We start from the raw sequence: 22739 nt of genomic DNA on the forward strand, positions 1-22739 counted from the left end.
TTACAACATTTCGGAAACTCTTTTTGATAACCTCCTCTTCTTTCGGGCAGCAGGCGAGGCACGGGGCTGGTTGCCCAATCCGAAATCCTGGAGTGATTTCGTAAAAGCTTGTCGTACTGTATCTCTTATTTATTTGCACGACGTTTCGATACTTGAAAGAGTTCTGTAGGAATACCGAGGGTGCGTGGAGCGTGCTTCAAGCCACAAAGCACCTCTGGGCTAACAGAGCCGTAAAATAGCATTTGTTTCTGGTATGGGGCGTTCTGTTAGGTGTCTTTGTTTTTCTTTCTAATGGCTCATTTTTGCATATTTTTTTTAAATACCGGGTGCAGAAGTACAGGGTGCTCGGGATTAGAAAGCGCACAGACGCGGAGGCTGGGGATGTGCAGATTTCTCCCGAGCGAGGTCTCGCTGCTCCGTCCTCGCCCGCATCTCGCCATCAGCCCCTGACAGCTCTGGGGCTCCCAGTCCCCCAAACACCGCGCGCCCCACGGCGCACATCGCGGGGCCCGCTGTGACTGGTTCGTAATGAGGTTAAATGCGGAGCAGCCTGACGGGTGGGCTGGAGAGGTTAGGGATTATTTAAATAAGGTGTCGTCACTGTCGCTCCAGCCCGGCTCCGAACAAAATGCCCCAGTTGCCCACGTTATTCTTGGTCGAGAAGCTGAAACGACAAGCGATGCGGCAGTAATCGAAAGTGACGTGTGTTGTGCAAAGGATATTGGATACATTTCTGCAACTACAAGTTTCTTTCAAGCTGGCGGCGTTTGAAGAGGGATCAGGCGCTCTCGTGCTTACAAGCAATAAAGATGTGGAGAAATTAAAATCCCCCCCCCCCATATTCCAGACATCACGAGACCTTCTTATTTCAATTCTAAGAGACTTAGTTTCATGTACATGGCAGTTAAGAGTGATCAGTTCATAGATGGGTCATCTATGTTGCATTCCGTCGAACGAGAGTCTGTTCGAGTCGGTAGAGGGCAGTGTTGAGCGGTTCTGCGAGCACGCCGGTGGTCTGCTTAGACCTAAATAATGGAAGTAAATTGACTCCGTTTTCGTTGTGTGCCTACCTTGCGCCTTTTTAGAAAAATATGAATCGATTTTTTTTCCCTCATGAGATCTCCATATTTGTTCCCGAAAAGGTGGAAAGTAAAAATTATGCCCATGTTAATTACGTTTGTATACAGTCGTTAGGGCAAGGTTTCAAATTTACATTTTTTCCGCTAGGTTTTTGTCCTTTAATGCCATATATTAGTCCAGTTAAAATAAGTAGATTGTGCGTTGAAATATTGCACAACATCTTTGTTGTTAGCGTCCCTAGTTCTCAACTTGCTTTAAGCTTGTATAGTACACCAAGTACTGGTCACTCTGGGGCAGTAAAATTCAGTCGGATTAAGGAATATAAAAGATTAATTAATTTAAAAAGGACTAGTTTAACCTGTGGGAAGAACAGTAAACTGGGAATTTAAATTCGGCTATTGAAAATGGGTTCACATAACAAGCCGCAGGAACTCTACTAATGAGGTTTGATTTGGCGGAGTTTGGGATTACATTGAACAGAGTAGTCCAGTTTTCAGTTTGAAAATTACTTTCATCTGTCTTGACTAGAATGTGCAGTCTTTTTCTGCAGACTTTTGCCCCAGTGTTAGCAATTCTTTGGAGAAAGCCCAAGTAAAACCCTGCTGCCTCTTCAATTTAGAAGCAGTCTGCAAAGTTCAAGACTTCAGGATAAACTGCTCAGATTCTCTGCATAGTTTGTCAGTGCATGGCTGTAGATCAATAGAGGCTACCCTTAATATTGAGTTGTACTTGTTAAATATGTGTATTTCTGACACTGCTAATGGAGTGTTTAAGTAAAGATTTGTATTTTTTTTGTTTCAGACTGAAAAATGCCTAAAAAACACAATTTAGGAACAAGTGTGAATTCCAATGTTCAGCATTTTTCATCTTTAAAAACAGAATAAAATTAAAAGGATTGTGACCTTCAGTAGTCCTTTTTTTTTACAGAAATGGAAATGATGTTCACTGCAGTCTCTGGTGCTTCTGTGATTTTATTTTGTGAATATTTGGACCTATTGACTTGTCTCTAACCAGTATGGGCATTTCTGAAGGACAATATTGTGCACATTACTTGTGGGTGTTCTTGTGTGTCTATACTGACGCATTCCACCTGGAATAATTAGTGGCACCAGAAATTCCAGTTGGCCTTCAGTTTTTTTCCATATACTAGTTAGTGCTGTGAGGGGAGACTTTCTTGGAAAGCATTTTCCCCCCCCTCAAGTGTTTAGTGGAAAAAGCCTTTTCCAGGAGTATGTAAATGGCACCTTTCGAGCCCTGTCGTGGTGCATGGTAGTCTTTTCAAAGTGGGCCAGCGATGGTCTCTCCGGCGGGCTCCGTTTCTTTTAAAGACCCGCTTTCATTTCCTAAACTAATTTACACTTCACATACGGAAACGGATATAAATATTTATACGCCCTTACCATGAAATTTTAATTCCAGTCTTTTGCACTTATTTCTTTTAAAATGCATTTATGGTAATTTAATACTCAGTTTTCGGCCTTTATGGCAGTCTTTTACGCACGGCACTGATTCTTGTCCGGTTTTGAAATGTTTGTCAAGCACTGGGTGTGTGAAGAGCAAAGCAGAAAAGAGGATGGGAGGCGTGCTAATCTATTTTTGTAAGTGCTCAGTTGTGCTCTTCTAGTTATCTGCGAAGCCCCTGGGGCTTGTGGAATAGCGGATTTGGTTGTTTTTTGCTGTCATGTTTACAGTTAGAGGTAATGTGTGAAAACTGGTGATCCTATTAACATTTAAAATAACACAACATGGATGTTAAACCACTGCCTGCAGGCTGTAGCCTCCCTTGAGTGTCAGACATGAATCCAGCCGCTGATAAGCAATTATGAAAATGTGAAATAGCATTAATGCCATGAAGTTTTTTTTTTCCCTGTATCATTGTCTTTTTCCACAAAACGGCCACTGTGTTAACATGTGGTGTGCCTAATTCTGATTTTTAGTGGGGTCTGGCTTTTTTTGTTTGTTTGTTTTGGAGCTAACTTTTTTTGTGTCAAGCAGATGTGCTGAAATTTTCATTTCTTTTTTAATTCCATCAAATCCCTATCGTTTCTGATTAGCATTTATAGTACTGAATGATTCTCATTCAGTTCCTGCGTGGTTCTTTTTTAGTAATATGCTATCTGGCTGGAGTGCTTTTTTTTTCTTCTAATTGAATTTTTTAAGCGTGGCCTTTGTGAACTCTGTGGGAGCTTGAGGTTGCTATGCCAAGATTCTTTGAAAACGCATGTATGCTGCAAGAAGCTAGGAAACACTGCATAGTACCGTATCTGTAGTAACTGTGGAATAAAGATGAAACTAAATTTCCATATTTACACAAAGTCCTGAAATGAATATGCTGTCCGTCATGGAGCAACTTCAAGTAAAACATCAATTTGATCATCTATGCATCTGTTATGCTATGAAGAGACCTATCACTGGTAAATTAAGTATAATGGACAGAACACAAATGATGAGGTGTTTGGGGATTGAGGTGGGCTGACCACAGATAAAGTACTTTTTAGGATTAATTTCCATGGCTCAGGAAGGGCACAATCCACACAGTATAATTTCAGTAGTATTAATGTTATTAACATGTTAATGTTACCATTACACTGATGTTTATAATTGTGGTCAATATAATGCACTAACACAATACACTGTTAGGAAGATGTATACTGGACCACAATATGGCCTATTCAAGCTACACACTGCAGAAGTATTTCTACAGTATGCAGTTTCTTTGGAAGTAATTAGCTGGTTCTTGTAAAAACATCCATGTTGCTGAGTAATTTCATACACTGCAAAGCATGAAGAATTAAGTGCATGGTCCTGCAGCTAGTTTGAGATTGTCAAACTGTAAGAGATCTAGAATGAATCGAACAGGTTATATACAGTACCTATAATCAAGTGCATCAAGCATGTATTTGAGGCAATATTTTATGTACTTTGCCTTTAGATTGTCTTTATTAATGTGGAAATTTCAGTTGTGATATGCTTTTTAATGCATTAAATTAGCCTTTAAAGATCTGTCAAGTGTCTGCAAACAGTGCATTTGTACATACTACTTATTTAAAATATATTACAAGTCTTCGTGCTGTGTAAACCGATCTGCAGTGATGGATAAAAAGCTGTCACTGTTAGCGGATGACAGTGGTATGTACTGTAGCAGTGACTGTTTTGTTGGTTGACATCTCTTCTATTGCATTATGACCTATCCACGCTGATACATTCCCATGTAGGTTTTCATGGTTTTTCCCCCCATTGTCTTTTGCAACTCTACTTGCATGTGCTTCAGAGGCTCTCCTACATCTTGGGCTTGCCAAGCAAATGGAGTGGAAATGAGGGATTGTCCCTCGCCCCTGGGTCGTCCTATTCAGAAGCTTGGGGCGCTTCTGTAGTGCACCCACAGTCCCGGGATTATGTAAGGGTTCCACTCCGCAAGCCTTTATTTCCCTTTCTTAATCGTTGCATGAGCACGGATAATTGCCATTCATGATGTTTATAAAAAACATGAACATGCTTCATGGAACAGTTTCACAGCCCTGTAATTAGAATCATTAAATGCCAAATATAGCGTATGCTTAAAAAAATACAGTTAATAAACACTGAAGAGATTTTACCTTTTAGTGAATTTATAAATCCTGTACGTTTTGATTAAACTGTTTGGTAATTAAGCATGTTTTCCTGGCATGATTGCAATGTGGAAACAGCATGAAAGCCGTGGAAACAGAAAGGACGTGGCAGAGCCCGCCAGGGCAGCATCAGGTCGCCCTTGTGGAGAGGAGGTGGGCTTGCACACGGGCCTCGGGGACCCACTAGTTACTAGTTAATAGTTACTCACACAACTCTGCGGTTGTGTGAAAGCAGAGTGTGAGTGCAGTGTGAGACGGACTTTCTAGTCGAGAAGCTTATCAACGGATGTGTGCTCGGTTTTACACCGAATCGACGTACATCGCATCTTGGGTAACCAGGAGCGGGGTGTAGGTTGTCCTTGGGGGGATAAAGTTGGGGGTGCCCTGATTTGCACCTGGCTTGCTTGGAAAGCGGAAAGCTTTTAAGTGGGAGAAATGAGGTGAACGGGCACCTCGGAGGATTTAGAGGGCTGGAGGATGTTTTCCGGGGTGGCGAGCAATGCAGCTGTCGGAGCCCTGTTGGTTTTCCTTCTTCCACTGCCTCTTCCATCCGGGGCTGTGAGTTTCCTAGCGGTCCGAAGTTGTCGTCTTAGAAGCCAAATCCAAATCCAATTTTAAGCCTGGGTGAACGTTCTCGTGTCCAAGATCTACACTTTTCTTCAGCACTGGTGGTTTGCTCTCACGGTTTGTTGACCATGTTGGATTTTATCAAAGCATTCTACTGCGTAAAGGTCACATGCAGGTGACTGTCTCTTCGCAGTGCACATGGGGTCATGGGTGTTCAAGAACACGTATAGGAAGTCACTTGTGCTTTGTCTTACAATGCCCTTGCCGGTGAAAAGGGATGTGTCTGCCTGATAGCGGCGTGCAGCTGTATTTGTTTTTTTTTTTAAAATGGACCTATAGTTAATAGGTCAGTAGAAATTACTGGGCAGTGGTAGTCTGAGCTCGGCATAGCTTTTCAGTCTTAATGTTTGGACATTGTTTTCGCATTGAATATCCTTCACTAATGGAAAATATTCACACAGGGAGAGTAATTGGAATTTAGAGCAGAGTGCAAAATGTTTGTGACTGGGCTTAGCCATCTCCCAGATGTTTTCAAGGTTATGTTTAGTGTATGATCTATTGATTGTGTGCTGCTAAAGTGTCCTATTCAGAATTCATTTAAGGATGTTCACTTAGTCCTAAACAGGTGTCAAAGGAATGGAGTGATGTTAGTTTAGATGTGTATACAGTAATTGCAATGGAACACCACCTGCAGGTACCTGTCAGGATTATATTTCCGAGAGCTGGCAGGCACCGCTGTCTTTTTTTAAACAAGTTTTGGACAGACCGCAATAATTAAATGATTCCTTACACTTGTATAGTGCTTTTCTAAGCACTTTACTCAAAGTGCTGTACAGGTAATGGGGATCCCCTCCACCACCAGTGTGCAGCCCCACCTGGATGATGCGCCAGTCCGCTCCCCACACACGCGCACCTTACCCGATTCCAGGGTGTTTTCGTTGGTTCTGTATTCAAGATTACCCCATCTGGCCAAGGCATGATACATCGATTTTGTTTTAGCAGAGTTATTTGTACTTGGTGGGTTAGGACTGACAAACGCTTACCAAGGACACGCTGGGAAACAGATAAAGGAAAACTGACAATTGTCACGCTTGCCTTTTAGGTCGGCCCTGAGTCCACCTGCATTAATGGAACATGATGCAGTGCAGGATAAGGCAATTGCAGGGTCAGGCCTGGCCTGATGTACAGTACATGCCAGTGCCCCACCGCCAAGAGGTTTCTCTTTCATTTCATGATGCCTGTGAGAGCACACCAGTACAGCACTAGGACAGCACATTCTTCGTACAGGCATTCATTCATTTAGGCTTTGCATGATTTTAAACCGGAGAGACTGATGGAAATGCATACTGTAAAATATTTGTAGTGGCTTACTACAAATAGAACTAGATTTCAAGTTCACTTTCAATTACCAGTCCTGGTGGGTACAGGCTGCTTGTAATATAACTGAATAAAAACCTGTCCCGTTGTAAGAGACTGCACGGACGTTTTCCAGTGAAAGTATTGGTACATTTTGCATCCTCCAACTGCCCTGTGTGTTGTACAGACTCAGCTTATGAAGCCATTGACGACTTGAAGCCGTTATCTTACCATATTTCTGCTGCAGACTGGCAGTGAAAACTGGTGCAGGGCTTTTTTTGTATTTGTGTATTTTTGTACCTTATGTGGCGTAATGTAGCCACCTAATGTAATCTTCAGTATATAAAGTCTGTAGCATGAACAGGATGACATTGAAGCTACTGTAGCACAGGGTGGCCCAGTGGAGTAAGTTGCAAGTTCACAGTGCAAAGAGTGTAATACGCAAACTGCATGGCCGGTTTGAGGGTCAAGACCATTAATGCAATGCAATGCAGTGCGAGAACGACGGAAGAATGAAATTTCAAAGTTGAAACGGAAAGCTAAGCAGATGAACAGCTAACAAATTGCACCCCTTTCCCCAGTCATTGTACGTTTGACACAGACGTACTTAAACCGACCTTCATGTGAAATCCCCCCCTGGGTGCCGTGATGAGATGTTTGTGTTGTGGAAAGCTGCAGTACATGAAGAGCACGTCGGGCAGCGAGCTGGTTCTGTCGGAGAATAGTGCGGACTGAGCTTAATAAACGGGCTCCGGGATCCCCCAGGGCTCTGCTTCCGTACAGGTGAGGCCTCCTCTGCCTGTCGTCTCGCGCCTCTTCACTGAACATTGTTAGTTACCCACCCGTGTTGCAGTCATTGTGTTGAAGTGAAGGACAAAAGCTATGAACAGTTATTCTCTCCAATGGTTCATTTACTGTACGTTTTTAATTGTATGCAATTACGTGTTTACGTGAAACATACATGTTTCGCGCGGTGTGTTGCGCAAGAAGGTCACTTCTGCTTTGTGTGAAAATGGGGTAAAGACTTGAGCTTGAGCTGTGGGGAGTTCGCACATCGCCCAGGCTACGATGGGTAATTAGAATAAAGGGCAACTCATTTTTAAAATACGTTAACGTGAATATTCCTTCATCAGTTCTTCCCTTAAGTATGCTGAGAGAGTTTTAAAGGTAAACCACAACTGACTCCGGTCCCTGTTAAAGTGTGACAACGTCAAACTGTGCTGTAAATTAGCCAAGACTTACTTCATAGTACTACATGAAGTATGAGGCCAACAGTTTTGCAAGAGCTGAAGTATCCCATCTCGCTTCCACATCTGTGTGGGTGCTGTCTTATCTTCCCTTTGTCATTTTGCCTTTCAGCGTTCATCGTGTTTACAGTCCTGAAAATCAGTTTACCAGAAAGGTAGACCATGTTTCCGGTCACAAGTATGAATGTGCTTTGCCCCTGGGCCAGGCGGAGGAGAGTGAAAGTCTCCTGAGAGCACTTTGTCCCCCTCTTTCCACCTGCTGTGTTGTGGGAATCCATTAGGGATGTTCAGGGTTAAGACGTCTGTTGTGGCTTTGAAGTGCCATCTTCTGCGAGGCCCAAATTGTCTGTTACTCATCCTCTGAAAAGCTCTCGCACTTTTCCACAATTCCGACAAAGAGCTGGTATTAATACAGAGGATATTCAAGTGAGAGAAGAGAGCAGGGAAAACAACCCAGCAATCTCTCATCTGTCATTTTAAAATGAGTATGATGAACAACCAGAAACTGAGAAAATAAGATGTTTTACTGATATGCAATATATCTTTGAATTTTATTTTCAAATCATTTTAGTATTTCTGTGTTGCCCTAAAGTGGAATCTTCTCTTTGTATTTATAAAATCCTTTAAATCATGGTAGTGACTTTCCATGTGGCATGACGGTCAATGCTGCTGCCTGATGGCACTTGGGTTCTGGGTACCTTCTGTGTCTGTGGAACTCCCAGTTGCCCCTGTGTGTGTGTGCGCTATGTGATAAACGGGCCTCCTGCCCTGCACCTGATACATCTGGGAATGGCTATGGATTTCTTTGGACAAGCGACTTTTTCCTTTGACGGATAGATGTTTTGAAGATCCAAGGCAAGTTAATTTGGTTTCCTTGACTCCAAACCCAAGTTTTTTTCCCTAAACTATTTGGGACGTTTCAGATACAAGTGAACACGGTGTTTAACTGCTTTAACAGGGGCTGGAATTGGATGGGGTTCCAAACACACCAGGCCCTTCCTGTAGTCCCGACACTTGACTCAGCGTGTGGTAGGGCTTTTTCTTTTCTGAGGCCAAAGTTAGCATCTGTAAATCCAAATAGTGCATCTCGGAAATATAACCTTCAGTAGTATGGTAGGAAGCTTTGGCTGGTGGCACATTAACAACATTTCAATATAGGTGAACAAGCAAAAAAGTCTCAGAATGGGGGTGGGGGGGGTGTAAACCCTCTAGGTAAATTTGAAGAGCTGCTACACGTCTGAACAAGTTTCTCGCTAATGACTTTTTACTCTTAAGTAAAAAGTAACTAGTTCTTTCCCCATAGGTACGGGGAAACCACAGGAACTCATATCTTACAGATGTTTCTCCTGTATTCTGCATGTGTTACCTCTCTGCCAGCTGGCCTTTGGAAAGGCCCATTAATTTCCCCTGCTCCTTGGAACAGGGGCCTTTGTAGTCTGAATGACATGTTTGCTGATTTGCTCCTAGCTCCGAGAGCCCCCCTGTTTGGTTTTCAGATTACAGGTACTTGCTGTGTTTGATGTATTGCAGCGTTATTTGGCCTGCTCTAAAAAGAGTTCTCATGTCTTTTTGACAGATCTACGAGGAAACTGGGAAAATGTTTCAGTGGTCTTTGTTTTATGTACTTCACAAAAAAACAACAACATTTGCTCAGATTTTGTGATGCGGCTTAGGTTTGATGAACGGAGGCTTGTTTTCCCAGGTGGTAGTTGAGTGCCAGGGGTACTTGTGTGAGTCCTCCATTCCTTACACTCTCAAGCTTCCCTTGGTAGTTACAGCTAACTGGAGTCTGCAGAACGTGTGTTAAAGGAACAGGTCACCTCTCGATGGATTCCCTCCTCAATGAGGGACTCCATTCTTCAACGCAACATGAAAACAGGGATCTAACTGTTAGCTTTCCTTGTTCTTGTTCAACATATTTGAGGCTTAGAGTTTTTTTTAGACCTAGAAATATTTTGAGATTTTTACATTTTACCGGAGAAAAAAGTTGATCTGGTTAAACCTAAACCTTCCTGTTGTGTGTTGTCGTGTGAGGTTTGTACTGTACCTGTATTTGGGCTTGTTAGTGTAAGGAAATCAAACAAAACCATCAAGTCCTCCTCTCATTTAATGGCAGTTTGCCCAGGTGTCTCCTAAGGCGTTGAAAGAGGGACAGGAATAGTTTCATTAATGCTTGTTAAATGTCGGAGCTCTATCCGCGTCATATATTACTGCTTCTAATTCTCAGCCTTACAGGAAACAAACGCTGGTATCCAGGATCCAAACGGAATTTCTTGCAATGGGGTTTGAGGGTAGAACTATATGGTTTTGCATTTTGCAAAAGCAGGTTCATCCCTTGTTTAAAATATAATCCTGTTACTATTTCTTGAGGTATTATTATGCTCCAAGAGCATTTCCCCCCTTTGCCTGCAGTCACTTGTTTGTGCCTTTTAATTGTTTTCCCCAAGTTAGCATGGTGAGTGCGCCAAAGAATAAAAACTTCAGCCTTTGGCTGAGTTCCATTTGCTGGCATGTCTTAGACATCCAGGCCTTGTAATTAATCCCATATTCGCGGTGTGTTGGGCAGAATTAGTCCCTTACTGGCATTTCTCCTTCCCATTGCCCGAGTCTGCACTTACTGACACCCCTGGTCACTATGAAGGCAGCAGTGACCCAGTCTAGTCAAACCAGGAGTGAGATTTAGGCTGATACTTTATCCACTGCACTTCGGTGGTGGCTGTGCATTCCCTTATATATATATATAAAATCCTTTGGGATAAAAAGCACTGTCAAACTAAGGAATTATTACAATTCAATTGAAATTACACTATACACACTTGTAAATGAGTTAGTCTGGGCTGCTCAACACTTTCTGGGTACAGACTTTCAGCGTTTTTTATTGGCAGAGGGATATTCCTTGCCATTATGTACTGGGCCTGTGTATTTTGAATACAGGTTTTGCTGATAAATCAGTGTTGATTCAGGGATTTCAGGAGGCTACTGAGTAGGACTGAAAGTATAAGGGTGGTGGAACTAATAATGGCAACCTGTAGAGGAGTTCAGATTGACAGCAGTGTCCAGCACTGGATTCAACTAATATTTACATTATGTTTTAGTTGTCTATGGTTTTCACTTATATGAATTCTGTATGTGCGGCTGAATAATGTGATCCAAATGGACGCTGAATACTACCTCAGTAATTGCTGAGCGTGACAACTTTTTTTTAGGAATATTTTTATTTCTCCTCCTCTGGGAGGCATTTGAAAAAACGCGTTGTGAACGCACGCGATGTAACAGAGGCATTGCTTAACATGAATTTAATTATATTGTATTTCCCAAAGCATTCAGAAATGCATTGGTTATATAACTCTACTCTGATTTAATCAAAACAATTCTAAATATTTTAGTAATGCGGGGTGACTTATTCTCTCTGCAAAGGTTGTGCTTGTCGTCTGGTATATATCTGGGTTTTGGGGGTGCTGTATATCGGGTTTGTTAAAACTGACGTCATCACGTTCGTGCTGCTCTTTCTGCAGCAGGGCACCAGCGACCCCAAAAAAAAGGGAGAGAATGTGTCTCGCAATTGATTTGTCTATTGTGAGATGAAACACTATTCTCATTGATCGTGTGAAAAAAGTGGCTGATGAGCAGTGAAAGAAAAAGAAAGGCCTTTCAATGGGAAAGGATTGCCTGGCATGCGGGTGAGGACTCGCGAATAGAAGTCGGCGCAGTGCTGGGAACACCCTGGGCCTGTAGGGGCGTCCAGATCAGCCGAGGAACCAGCACGTACCGGACTGCAGGGCTTTAGTCACTAACCACAGGGCTTTAGTCATTAATGCAGGTGCTGTGAGAAAACGTCAGAAAAATCAGAAGCTTTGTTCATTCATCCCTCCTTGAAATCCAAGCCAAAGTGGCTTGATTCATAGTGTGAAATTTTCCTTGGTGCCGTGTACTGGCCGATCTAGACCACAGTGTGGGATGGTGACTGGGGCTCTGAACATGTTGGTAGGAGGTTGTGGTTAAGTTGTGAAGGTTGTGTGCTAGTATAAGGCACCTCCCCACCCTCTTGAGTAGCGAGCTGTTCCTCCAGCAAGGCACTGCACTCAGGTTCCTAAAGTAAAATGCCCATAAGTGCCATAAGAGTACATATCAACTCTTAATGACCTCATTACAAAGGGTCATTGTTATTTAACATTGATTGGATATCAATAAGGTCACATGCCACTTATGCCCCATTTTGCCTCTACTAGATTGCAATAAATAAGGTAACAGATCTCAGCAACTGTAAATAAATCCCTTTAAAACACTGAAAAAACAGCTGCAGCCCGTCACTGGCGATAAGACGCAACAATATTTTCAGACCCTAGTCTTGTAACGGCATGTGTTTTCACCCAGAAGTGTATAAACAGCTTCAATTAAACGAGTGGAATTCTTAGCTGCATGGTTTTGTAACTGGTTTAACAATTCGCGTCCGTTCATTAGTTGTCTCCACAGTGATGTTTCATGTGCTCTTTAGCTATAAAGTCTCGCAGTCCTGGAACACCAGAGAGGGAATGTCGGCTGGACGAGGTATAGGGGTAATTTATTTGGGGGATTTGAAAGCTGGTTTGCTTCACAGCTGTTTGAAAAAACATTCTCAAAGCTGGCAGTGTTGTTTGCTAGAAAGTAGCTTTCACCCGATTTTAGAAATCTGAATTTTTAGCACAGGAGGATTGGTCGATCAAGGTGATTTCTGCACTTCAACTAACACGAAAATACATAACATTGAAAGTAAATGGTAGACTTCAGATAGGAACCTTGGGGGCTGTTTTACATGCAGCAATAAATAGCACTAATTACCAGTCATATTTCCTTGCTGTGTGTGTGGCACCGTGTTCTTCTTGGGTTGGAGAAAATTAGCAGCAGTTGCCTATTTGCAAGCACTTACTCATTTAAATAAAGTGCCTCATAAACAGACATCCAGAAAATGTTGATTTTTAAATGGTAGTGCTTCCCAGCTTGCCCTTTTGCATTTAAAAACACAATCTATGCGCATTACTGTGCATTAATGGCAAATTCGGAAGATCCTGAAGCACCCTTGTACAGCTTAGTAGTGGTTTGTTCAGTCCCATTGGTTTTCAGCAAGAGGCAAGCGAGGAAAGCAGGCCCATTTGGCAAGGACCAGGGGAGATTGGCAGGTCAGTCCCGAGCTGAACTAAACCTCAGTAGTTGAAAGGGCACATGGTATGTGGTCTCCTGTTAAAGCCTGCTCAAGTGTTGTAAGGTGCATTTGGCGACATGTGCCAAGTGGGGCTTGTTAAGCGAGGGACAGGCCCAGATGAGTACTATTATTGGGGCTTCTCCGAGTGGTTCAGCTGATAGAGACACTCGCCTGAGTGTAGGTTGATCCCGGGTTGGAGCCTGGGCCGTATCTCGAGCCGGCTGTGATCAGGATTAACCCGAGCCAAGCCCTGCCGAGGGCAGAGGTTGGTTGTCCTGGGCCCTCCCAGTTCTCGGTGACCCCCTGTGACCTGTGTGCTGGGGTCCCGGCGGTGACAGACGTGTCTCTCCTCCAATCAGCACTGACCCTCCTGCACGGGGCTGCAGTTCCCGCAGTGTGTTAAAAGACTAGTAGCACTGAGGTGGGCGGGTCGCTCCTATTCTCCCGTGTGCGGTCACAGGGTTCACAGCTGCAGGCCAAGATGTGAAAAACAGCTGTCGATCCCGGGTCAGGTGGGTATAGGGCTCTTGGTAAGGGACCTGACTGAGCAAACATGTTATTGTAATTCATTTCTGCCAGTTTATTCGGTGTAAATGGTGAAAAACATTATTACATTGGGATAATCTGAAACTCATCTTTGCTAAATTGAAATCTAGCTATAGAGCTGACTTCTTGAGCTTAGAATGTGTCCCAGAGTCAGAGTGAAATTGTTGTTTCTTTTTGTATTACAAACCAAAGGGTTTTTACAGACTCAAGTACAATCTACTACTCGTCTCTGCAATAGTACCTGTCTCAGAGAACACTTTCCATACCAGTGACACAACCTCACATTTCGAGCATGGTGAAGTGTTGGTAATTATGATAGAACTGTTTGGATTCAGTTCTTCACAAGGTTTCACATTTGCGGTAGAAATGCTCACAAACTTGAGTCGGTGAAATTGGATATTAATAACTGCTGTCAACATGCAGTTAGATGGAATACGTGAATTATAGTGGCACAAGAAAATGAAGATAAATTTGTATTTAAAATGTTCTACAACCAAACCAATGGGAAATTAGCTGAATTAAAACTTGAAATTTCACTTATGCTTAACATTGGAAGGAGTAACGCCTTAAATGCTCTTAGTCCTTTCCAGGTAGAGAGAAAGTTAATATTTTGGTACCATGCTTAACAGTGATAAAGTCCCATAACAATGTCATTTATAGAACCATAAAGAAAAAAAATGGATTGTCAGTTTTATTTCTTGAAGGTCATCATCCAGAGCTCTTGGCTGCCTTGACACTACTGTTCATTACAACTGTGATTAACAAGCTGAATGAACTTGCAGAAAATGGTTATTGTAAATGGGGCAAGTGCAGAAATATTGAATGGTTAGATGACCAGACAGGATGAGAAAATGACGTCAGGGACAATACCCACTCAATGTAGCTCCCAGCTGTAAAAAAAAAGGTGACCAAAACTGAACGAAGTGCCTATAGACCATAAGTAAGTGTTACTACTGTTATGTGTAAGATAATGGAAAAGATAACTGGAACTAAAAAAGAGGCTTACCTGTATGGCAGCAGGATTCTAGGAGGATTGGTTAATGGATAGAAAATAACACGGTGTCATGTAATTGGTGGAGTGCCACAGGTTTCTGTATAAGGATCTTCCTCATTTATATAAAATATCCAGTATTCTAGTATGCAGAATATCATGTGATGCATAATATTCTAATATATAGTTGAAAGCATAGAATTTAAATCAAGGTGATGTGTACAGCAGTAGTCAGATCTGCCTTAGAATATTTTGTACAGTTTTGGTCACCATTGTAAATACTGCTGCTCAGGAATCTCTCCACAAAGTGTGACTGGACATTCCTGGGCTAAAAGGAATGTCCACTCCAGTGAGTGAATAATTGTAAAAAAAAAATGCTTTGCTTTTAAAAATGTACCCTTGGTACTTCCAATTTATTTTTCAGGTGTTTGATGCAAACAGGTATTATATCTAACATTTAAGACCGGTTAAACACCAAGTGACATCAAATAGTTCTTGATTTATTTTTTTATCTTCAGATCTGTCACCAGCAGCAAACGTTTCAGAACTGTGTTCCGACAGACTAAATATACTCGAATCCAGTCCCATCTCATGTATCTTCTCTGCGAGTTCTGACTGACGTCAAGTGGGGCTCTGGAAGCGAACTGGAACCAGGGGATGTCTTGTCCTCCCTTGATGAGTTATGCTCTGATTTTTAATTTACAGTGAGTGTGGGAGGGACAGTTGAAGAATGTGGGGGGCCTTGAGAGTTCACTCCAATAAAAACTTTTGTCTGGACTGCAGAATGAGTCCCACAGCTTTAATTTCAGGGTTTTCTGTCCAGGTTTCTGACACGCGTTCATTTGCATAGGGGCACCGTCTGCTGAACTTTGTCAGGACTGGGAGTCGGGAGATTTGGATGTGGGACCTCTCACTGGGCACATGAGGGCCCTCTTGGTATTAAGAGCCATGTCTGTCCAGTGTTTGGTTTTACTGGAGTACAATGCGATGCTGAAATACTTGACTGGCCTGAATACTGTACTGTTTAAGGATGCATTAATGTCAGTGGGTACCCTGGGTCGGTATCTGAAGAGCCAGTGTTAACTCTGGAGAGGTGTATCTAATGGGGAGGGGGGGAATTAATCTTTGTAAAAACAAAAGAAAAGATCCCCACTTGCATAAAATGTAGTCGCATACAAACTATTTGTATACCTTCTCAATTTTTAGATTTCTTTATCGCCCAACTACTTATCCGTTTTCTGAATTTTGTGTTTGTCTTACCTATCGGAAAAGGCATTCTAGCTAAGTTGGTGGTTGTTTCTATGGAGATAAGGAGCTTTCTTGAGCGTACAAAGGTCTGTCACATGCTCACAACTTGGTGTGACAGTGATTTATGTCCTGTCCAAAACACAGCTCGCTAAACTGGGCCAGTGGTGTCGGACATCGGGGGGGGAGCAGTGTTTTAGAGGTTACAGAGCCTAAAAAAGAATTTCCACTTGTCCTTATTCTGAGTACAGGCTTTAAGACTCGGACAGGGAAGCTACTCAAGTACTTGTACAGTAATATGACAAAGCCGTCTCTGTTGTGTTGCTGTTCCATGCTGTAAGATTTCCTCTGGCAGCTGTGTCACAGCGCAAGCCTGCTGGCCAGGTAGTCACTTATAAATGAGAATTTGTTCTGAGCTGGCTTATGTGGTAACGAAAAAAGGCTAACCCTGATGCTGCTGATATTGTTAATAGTATTATTATTAACAAAAGTGGATTCTGCCAAAGTATTTCTACATCCATTTTCCCTCTCTGGATTATTTAGCGTAAGGTGGATGAGATGTTGAAAAAGACAGTGAACTCCGTCGCTGTAGATATTCCTGTTAAGCTATTCAGTTTATTGACTCATTAAATCCAGCCAGTTTGGACACAGACGGTGGAGTACTGAGGGACCGTCCTGCGTCGCTCGCTTGCCTGATGGGTAAATGAAGGCGCCCGTCTTGGAGAATAATTCCTGAAGTCGCATAACCCCTGAAGCTTATGGTCTAAACTTGTAGCAACTGGATAAATGAGAAACTGAATAATTTCCTCTGACCCTTTGTTCTCAGCATATGGAGCTCTCATGTGGTTTAAGCAGTCTGTGTTTTTTAACACTAAGGATATCAAGAAATGTAGTGTTTTTAAACCTGTTCTTTTATCTATAAGGATAACCCCATGAATATTTAGCTAGGCCTAAAAGCTTTATTTTCTTAAGCCTATTTGCTAGCAAAATTTACTGTACAAAGCATAAAGCTGTATGTTCTCCAGAGATTCCATAGCAGATATTTCCCCACGAGTCAGCTCGGGGATAGTTAGGATAGTGAAGACGTGGAGTCAAGTGTGAAAGTGTGGTGGGACCTGGGAAAGGATTCTCATTCTGTGCAGCAATGATTGCAAGAGCTTTCAAGTAAAAGGTTTATATTTGAAGCAGAGTTGCCAGATTTTCCATCAAATTCCGTTGTCTGGTTCATAGGAAATTCTCCCTATTCTTTGTGCACCCTCTTCACTGTTAATGTACGTAATGTGGGTGCTCCTGGGAAAACTGTCATTTTAGCTTTGTGTAACCCTGTCCATATACAGTACTTCCCAGTGGCAGGTAGTAGGTGCTAGTATACACTATCTGCCCCGGTTCATGGGTTAACATAAATCATTGAGAGGTGGGTACAGAAACTGGCTCGCATATCTCAGAGACACAGCTTTGCCTATAAGAACTACACTTCCCATAAGCCCACTGGATTCCCAATGTGCATCTGCATTGCAAGTCCCTAAGCCGCCTGTCCATTGGGATGTCCTGCAGGTCCCGCCCAGCCCTGGTAGGTTCACCAGTGATGGTCTGGTGGGACAGGCGTGTGCTGTAAAATCAGCTCACACAGGATCCCTAATTTAAGGGTTTTTTTCCTCAAAAATAAAAAAAAAACACAAAAGGAGGGTTCCCAGGCATTTTCTCAGGATGGCCCAAGACACGAGTATTGCAGAGGAAGCAGAGAACTAATGAGCAGTCTCCTGCATGTTACCTTTTTCCTTTAAAAAGCTTAACGTCCCCTATAGCTCAGTAAAACAAGAATTTATAACATTGCACTGTTCAAATCTGACCCCCACAGCCTCATTTTAAAATATACATTTAAGATCAAATATGAACACTTGTACCTTGACCAGCGACACAGTGACATCACTAAACATGAAACTACTGACGTTCCTCAAGCCTGTTGCCTCGGTACCACATCTGTGCCACAGCTGGTAGGAACTAACTCCTGACCCCTGTGCCCCCACCTCCTCACCTGGGTACACCTGCATGATGCAAACTCATTTCTCAGTACAGGGATGGCGAGTAATAATTGAGCATCAAGGTCCCCCCTTTGTGAAGAGCACACCAGGCGAGCCTAGAAAACCCCCAAATCCGACTGCATAATCAGCCCATGGTCGGCTTCTCCACTTTCAAGACCTCGTGCTTTCCATTTCGATAGCACTTCCTTTCTGGGTCGTTTCTCTGTGTTTCATTTAAAGCGCTTCTGTTGGGTTTATTATGTGTGGCTCTGTCAAGCACAGCTTCAGAGAAAGACTTCCTTCACAGAATCCCCACACCTGGCAGTGCGGAACAATGCAGACTTTTCTCCCTCTCGGGCTGCGGCCTGTAACTTGTACGACGGTGTGGCCTGTAATCCCAACAAATCATTTTAATGGGTCAGAAAACCTAACCACACTCGCTAACTGTGCTTGTGTGGTGTGGCCTGAGGTTTGCGAAAGGAAATTGAACAGGGCTCACTGTACATTTATAAAATGCTTGTGGTTAGGCCTAAAAAATACAGCAGCTCACTTATAGTAGTTTTAAAACGGCTATGTTTTTTTTTGCTGCTGCTTCTGTCTGTGTCCATTTGGGGTACCTAAGGAGATCTTAACCCCTTGGGAGGGGAAAATATAACAGTGACATGCTTATTAGAACTGGGTTAGCAAAGCTTTTGATGTTTAAGTAAATATTTCTGCTTTAAGTCACAACTCACAGTAGAGTGCTATTCAGCAGACAAGGGCCTTTTGATTCACTTTAAAAAGAGTAGAATTCAGAGCATTTTAAGGGCTGTTTCCCCTGGGAATTTTGCCCCTTAACTGTGTGCAGGGGGGCAGTATTGGCTGCTTGTGTTGCATTGCCACCAATAGTTATAATCAACACTCTTCATATGTGGCAGATTTCCTGCTGAGACGGGGTAAAAGGATTAAGCCAGTTGGCTGTGTATGTGGACAATCTGCCTCTGGTTCAGGTTATTCCAGGGCATTTTCAGCCTCCAATCCCATTGTCAAGTAATATGGATCAGGGACTATTGCACAAATCTGGCAGAACGCGTGTAGTTTAAATTTACTGTTAAATTTTGCCCATCTGTACACTGCAATGGTTTGAATCTGTATTCAAACATAAGGAGAAATAATGAGACCAGCTTTGATAAATTCAAGAAGAGGAAAAAAAAACAGTTTCACATTGTCTACAGTATAAGATAAGATTTCTTGTATTAGGAATTTCTTTTTCGCAGACCCCAGCTTGCTCTCCATGAGACACAGACAGGGAGAGAAGCTTGGGGTCAGAGCGCAGGATCAGCCATCGTACAGCGGCCCTGAAGCAGTTGGGGTTAAGGGCCTTATTCAGGGCCCAACGGAGTAGGATTCCTCTGCCGGCCGCGGGATTTAAACCGGAACCTTCCAGCCACAGGCGCAGATCCTGAGCCACAGAGCCACCGCTCCGCCTTAAAGGACAGAGGAGACCTGATGTGGCTGTTTGCGAACAAAACAATGGACAGACTCTGGATCGAGAGTGAGTGAAAAGGAGGAGGTGCATAGCCCTGCAGCCTTTAATGTGTTTTTGTTAAGTGAGACATTGAATTTTTTGGTAATGCAAAAACCAGAAAAGAGTTTGAAGCCTTTAATCGTTTAAAAGTCCACATGGCACTGGAAGCAAACGCAGAGACCTCTTGACTTGGCTGCAAGTTCTTGGCCCATGGTTAGCATGCAGTGAAGCACTCTGGACTGGACAGGGACGGTCCAGGGAATTTACACTGCTGGTGCGCTAGAGGTTCTCATGCTTTTTACAGCTCTGACATGTATTGAAGAGTAACCGTTCACATCGCTGTAAGTGCGTACTCGAGAACGTTCGTGGTTTCCTCTTAAATGGCAGTGTTTTATGTAGAATAAAAAAAACAAAACAGAAAGCTGTGTTTTGTAAAGCATGGCTCCAGAAAATAGCAAAGTGTACTTTGGACTGATAGTATCAAAGGCAGATTTGTTTTTAGTTATATGTTGATAATTCATTTTAAAAAATTAGACTTTTCATTACGATTCTTCAGGATAAGAAGCAATATACCTAAAAAGACATAGCTAAAATGCATCCAGAGTTGTTCTTGACATCTAATTCTAGTCTGCGTATCACAGATGACCCCCAAAATTATGGTGGGATACATCTGTTTCATATGCCTGGATTTAATTGAAGTATATGAATGTGCACAAGTTAATATTGGTGCAGCTCATTATTCATGTTTTATAAGTGAGCAATCTCAAAAATGAGATTAACTTCCACTCTCTCAGGTTTCCAATTCTGAATTTCTCTGCAGGCAAATTCTTTTCTCATAATCAAGTGCTCAGGCTGTGGAAATGCGCCTAAGCCCCTGCATTTGCAACATAAAATAGCTCTTCCTCTTACATACCTGAAAGACAGTTAAAAAGCCGACCACATTTTGCAGAACCTCGGCATTCTTGGCATTTTAACTCAAATGAGTACTTTCACATTCTGTAAAGCCAAATCATTACAGATGTCAGAAATCGAGAGAGAATGAGCTGCTCTTAGCGGAGGGTTCATTTTAACAGGAGGTAGAGCCTCGTTTGAGGGTTTAACAAAAAGCACACAGTGATGCTGTCGCCGTCACTAGCTTCTCCCACTGCTTTTCAGGAGTGCTGGAACAAGGTGTGCTTTAGGTGGTCGTTGTTGGCGCGCCTGAGCCTCTTTTCAGTGGCCGAGCTGGGTGGGTAATGATGACAGGGTGGAGGAGTGCGAGTTTTCAGCGTGGCGAGATCGGAAAAGCAGCTTGGAACGGCTTTTTTCGTAAAAGGGTTTTGCCTGAAGTGAGCAGTTGGGGCTGCGCGAAAAGAAATTCAACAAGAAAGTGTCACTGCTAATGCCTTGTAGTGTATGCAAGAAAAGTAAAAAATGGCAGCATAACATAAATAGCTAGGTGCATTACTCCCTCTAAAGCTTCATTTTACATATTCAGTATTACGTTTAGTTTTACATATTCAAGTGGCTCATAGAAATGCAGTGCCAGCACAATCGTTCCCTGCGAACACGTCCTTGGATATTTCCTCCGAACTCGGGGCTCAGGCCACATCCTGAGGTGCTCTCGCTCCATGTAGTGGGTACCGGATGGGGCTGTAAGCCTGCAGGGACCAGGAGCTGATGTTGCTCCTCCAACACTTCAGTGCACGCGTCTTGAAGTCTGTCAGTTCCCCTTCCTCTGAGTATCTGGCATCTGCAGTCTTAATTATCAGGCTGGTGGAGGGAATGCACCTGCACTGGTGGGTTAATAAACGCGTGAAGCAATTGGCTGTGGGGGGGGGGGACAGTTTTAGTTGGTAATGTAAGCCATTCTCACAACTGAAATGTTCCCGGGTTTAGGCATTACAGCTGCCTTAGACATTAAGGTGTCACAGCTGCACAACTGAAACTTGAAGTACTTCAAGTACATCCGGGCTGACGTTGACAGTGAGCAGGCAGACATTCTTCTCGGTGAGGAGTGGAGCTGGGACGTTGTCTGTGAGGAAGATGTCAAGGCGGTCCTTCACTTGCTTGTTTTTAAAATACACCCTCTTGTCAAAGGCTTCAGACACTGGCAGTAGGCTGGATAGCCCTTTCTCAGTCCGATTCCTTTGCAATTAATCTTGGCTGATCACCCTCTGGAGTCTTTTCTACACACTGGAGCTTAACTGGCGAATCAGCTCTCACAAGCGTGAGGAGAAAATAGCAGGCCTTTGAAAACTCAATAGGGTAATCCAGTGTGTATAAAAGCAAATGTTGCCGAGGCTGCTGTTCGGTGCAGAGAGACTTTTCTGTTGTACGAAATGAAGGGCTCTAAGGTAGAATCGCAGCTAGTACCTTTTTTACATTTATTTTTTCAAAACATTTTTTTCTCGGGTTGAGGTAAAGCCTGAAATTCAGTTTGCACAGGCCTTTTGGCTGACTGCTCTGGAGCTGTCTGGTTGTCAGCTCGCCAGCTTTGAAAATTTCAGAGTGAAGTGTGTGAATTATATGTTGTTAGGGTCCTGGAGGTCAAAAAGCACCAAAGGGAGAAAGCTGTTTGCCTTGATTGGTCTTTGACCTTCAAGCGCTTGAATCCTTTCTCTGATTTGAAATCAGGTTTTTCTGTTTTGGGGGAAGTGGGGGGGGGTAGTTTGAATTGCTTCCTTTACCTTTTACAAGCAGAAAAAAAAATACAGCTTAATTAATCAATTATTGGATTTTTTTAGTCAAATGTACATCTTTCTTAAATGTATCGACCATCCAAAATTTGTATAAGATGACTGCTCTAAGAAATGTACAACAATGTGCCCTTACGTGTGTTGATGATATTAAAAACCTGTAGTAATTGGAGCTGGGAATTGTTTTCCAAAGGTACAGGTTTCTTTAAAGATTACTGGATGATTCAAAATGATCGGTATCATTTTGAATGAATGTTCGTTAGTTACTTGGTCATTGCTGATGCAGTTTGTACTGGACAACTTTGAATCGGAAAATTGTTTTAAAACCTTGCGAGCATGTAGACTTCTAAGAAACATAACTGTTTTTTTTCCTTCCCCTCTGCAGTAAAGTTTTACCCATAGGTCAAGGAGCAAGGTGTTGAGCCTGGAGTCAATTCCATCGCTACTGCTGGATAGTGCAGGCATGTGGTTTTCCCTGAGGATATCTGCCTTTTGAACTCAAATTAATAAACTACTTTTGCACGGCAGAAGTCATTTAGATCTGGCAGTTTTTTTGTAGTTCAAGGCTAATTGTGCTGCTTTCACTTTAGAAGTCATTTAAGTCATTTTGCATGAATGACATGCAAAATAATATGTGCCCCTAAATCTAGAATCACTTTGGGGGGCTTTGTCTAAACCCTGTTTCGTCTCGCCCTTTCTTCTGTATTCTGCTCA

The 22739-nt window shown here is 42.8% G+C and overlaps 1 protein-coding gene across 1 annotated transcript in view; it reads left to right on the forward strand.

The window, feature by feature from the left end:
* sema5ba (sema domain, seven thrombospondin repeats (type 1 and type 1-like), transmembrane domain (TM) and short cytoplasmic domain, (semaphorin) 5Ba) overlaps positions 1-22739 on the forward strand; it is a 112541-nt gene that overhangs the window by 831 nt on the left and 88971 nt on the right. The gene's annotated exons all lie outside the window — the stretch shown is intronic.

Source organism: Atractosteus spatula, chromosome 13, assembly GCF_055471065.1.
Source record: "Atractosteus spatula isolate fAtrSpa1 chromosome 13, fAtrSpa1.hap1, whole genome shotgun sequence".
Taxonomy (NCBI): Eukaryota; Metazoa; Chordata; class Actinopteri; order Semionotiformes; family Lepisosteidae; genus Atractosteus; species Atractosteus spatula.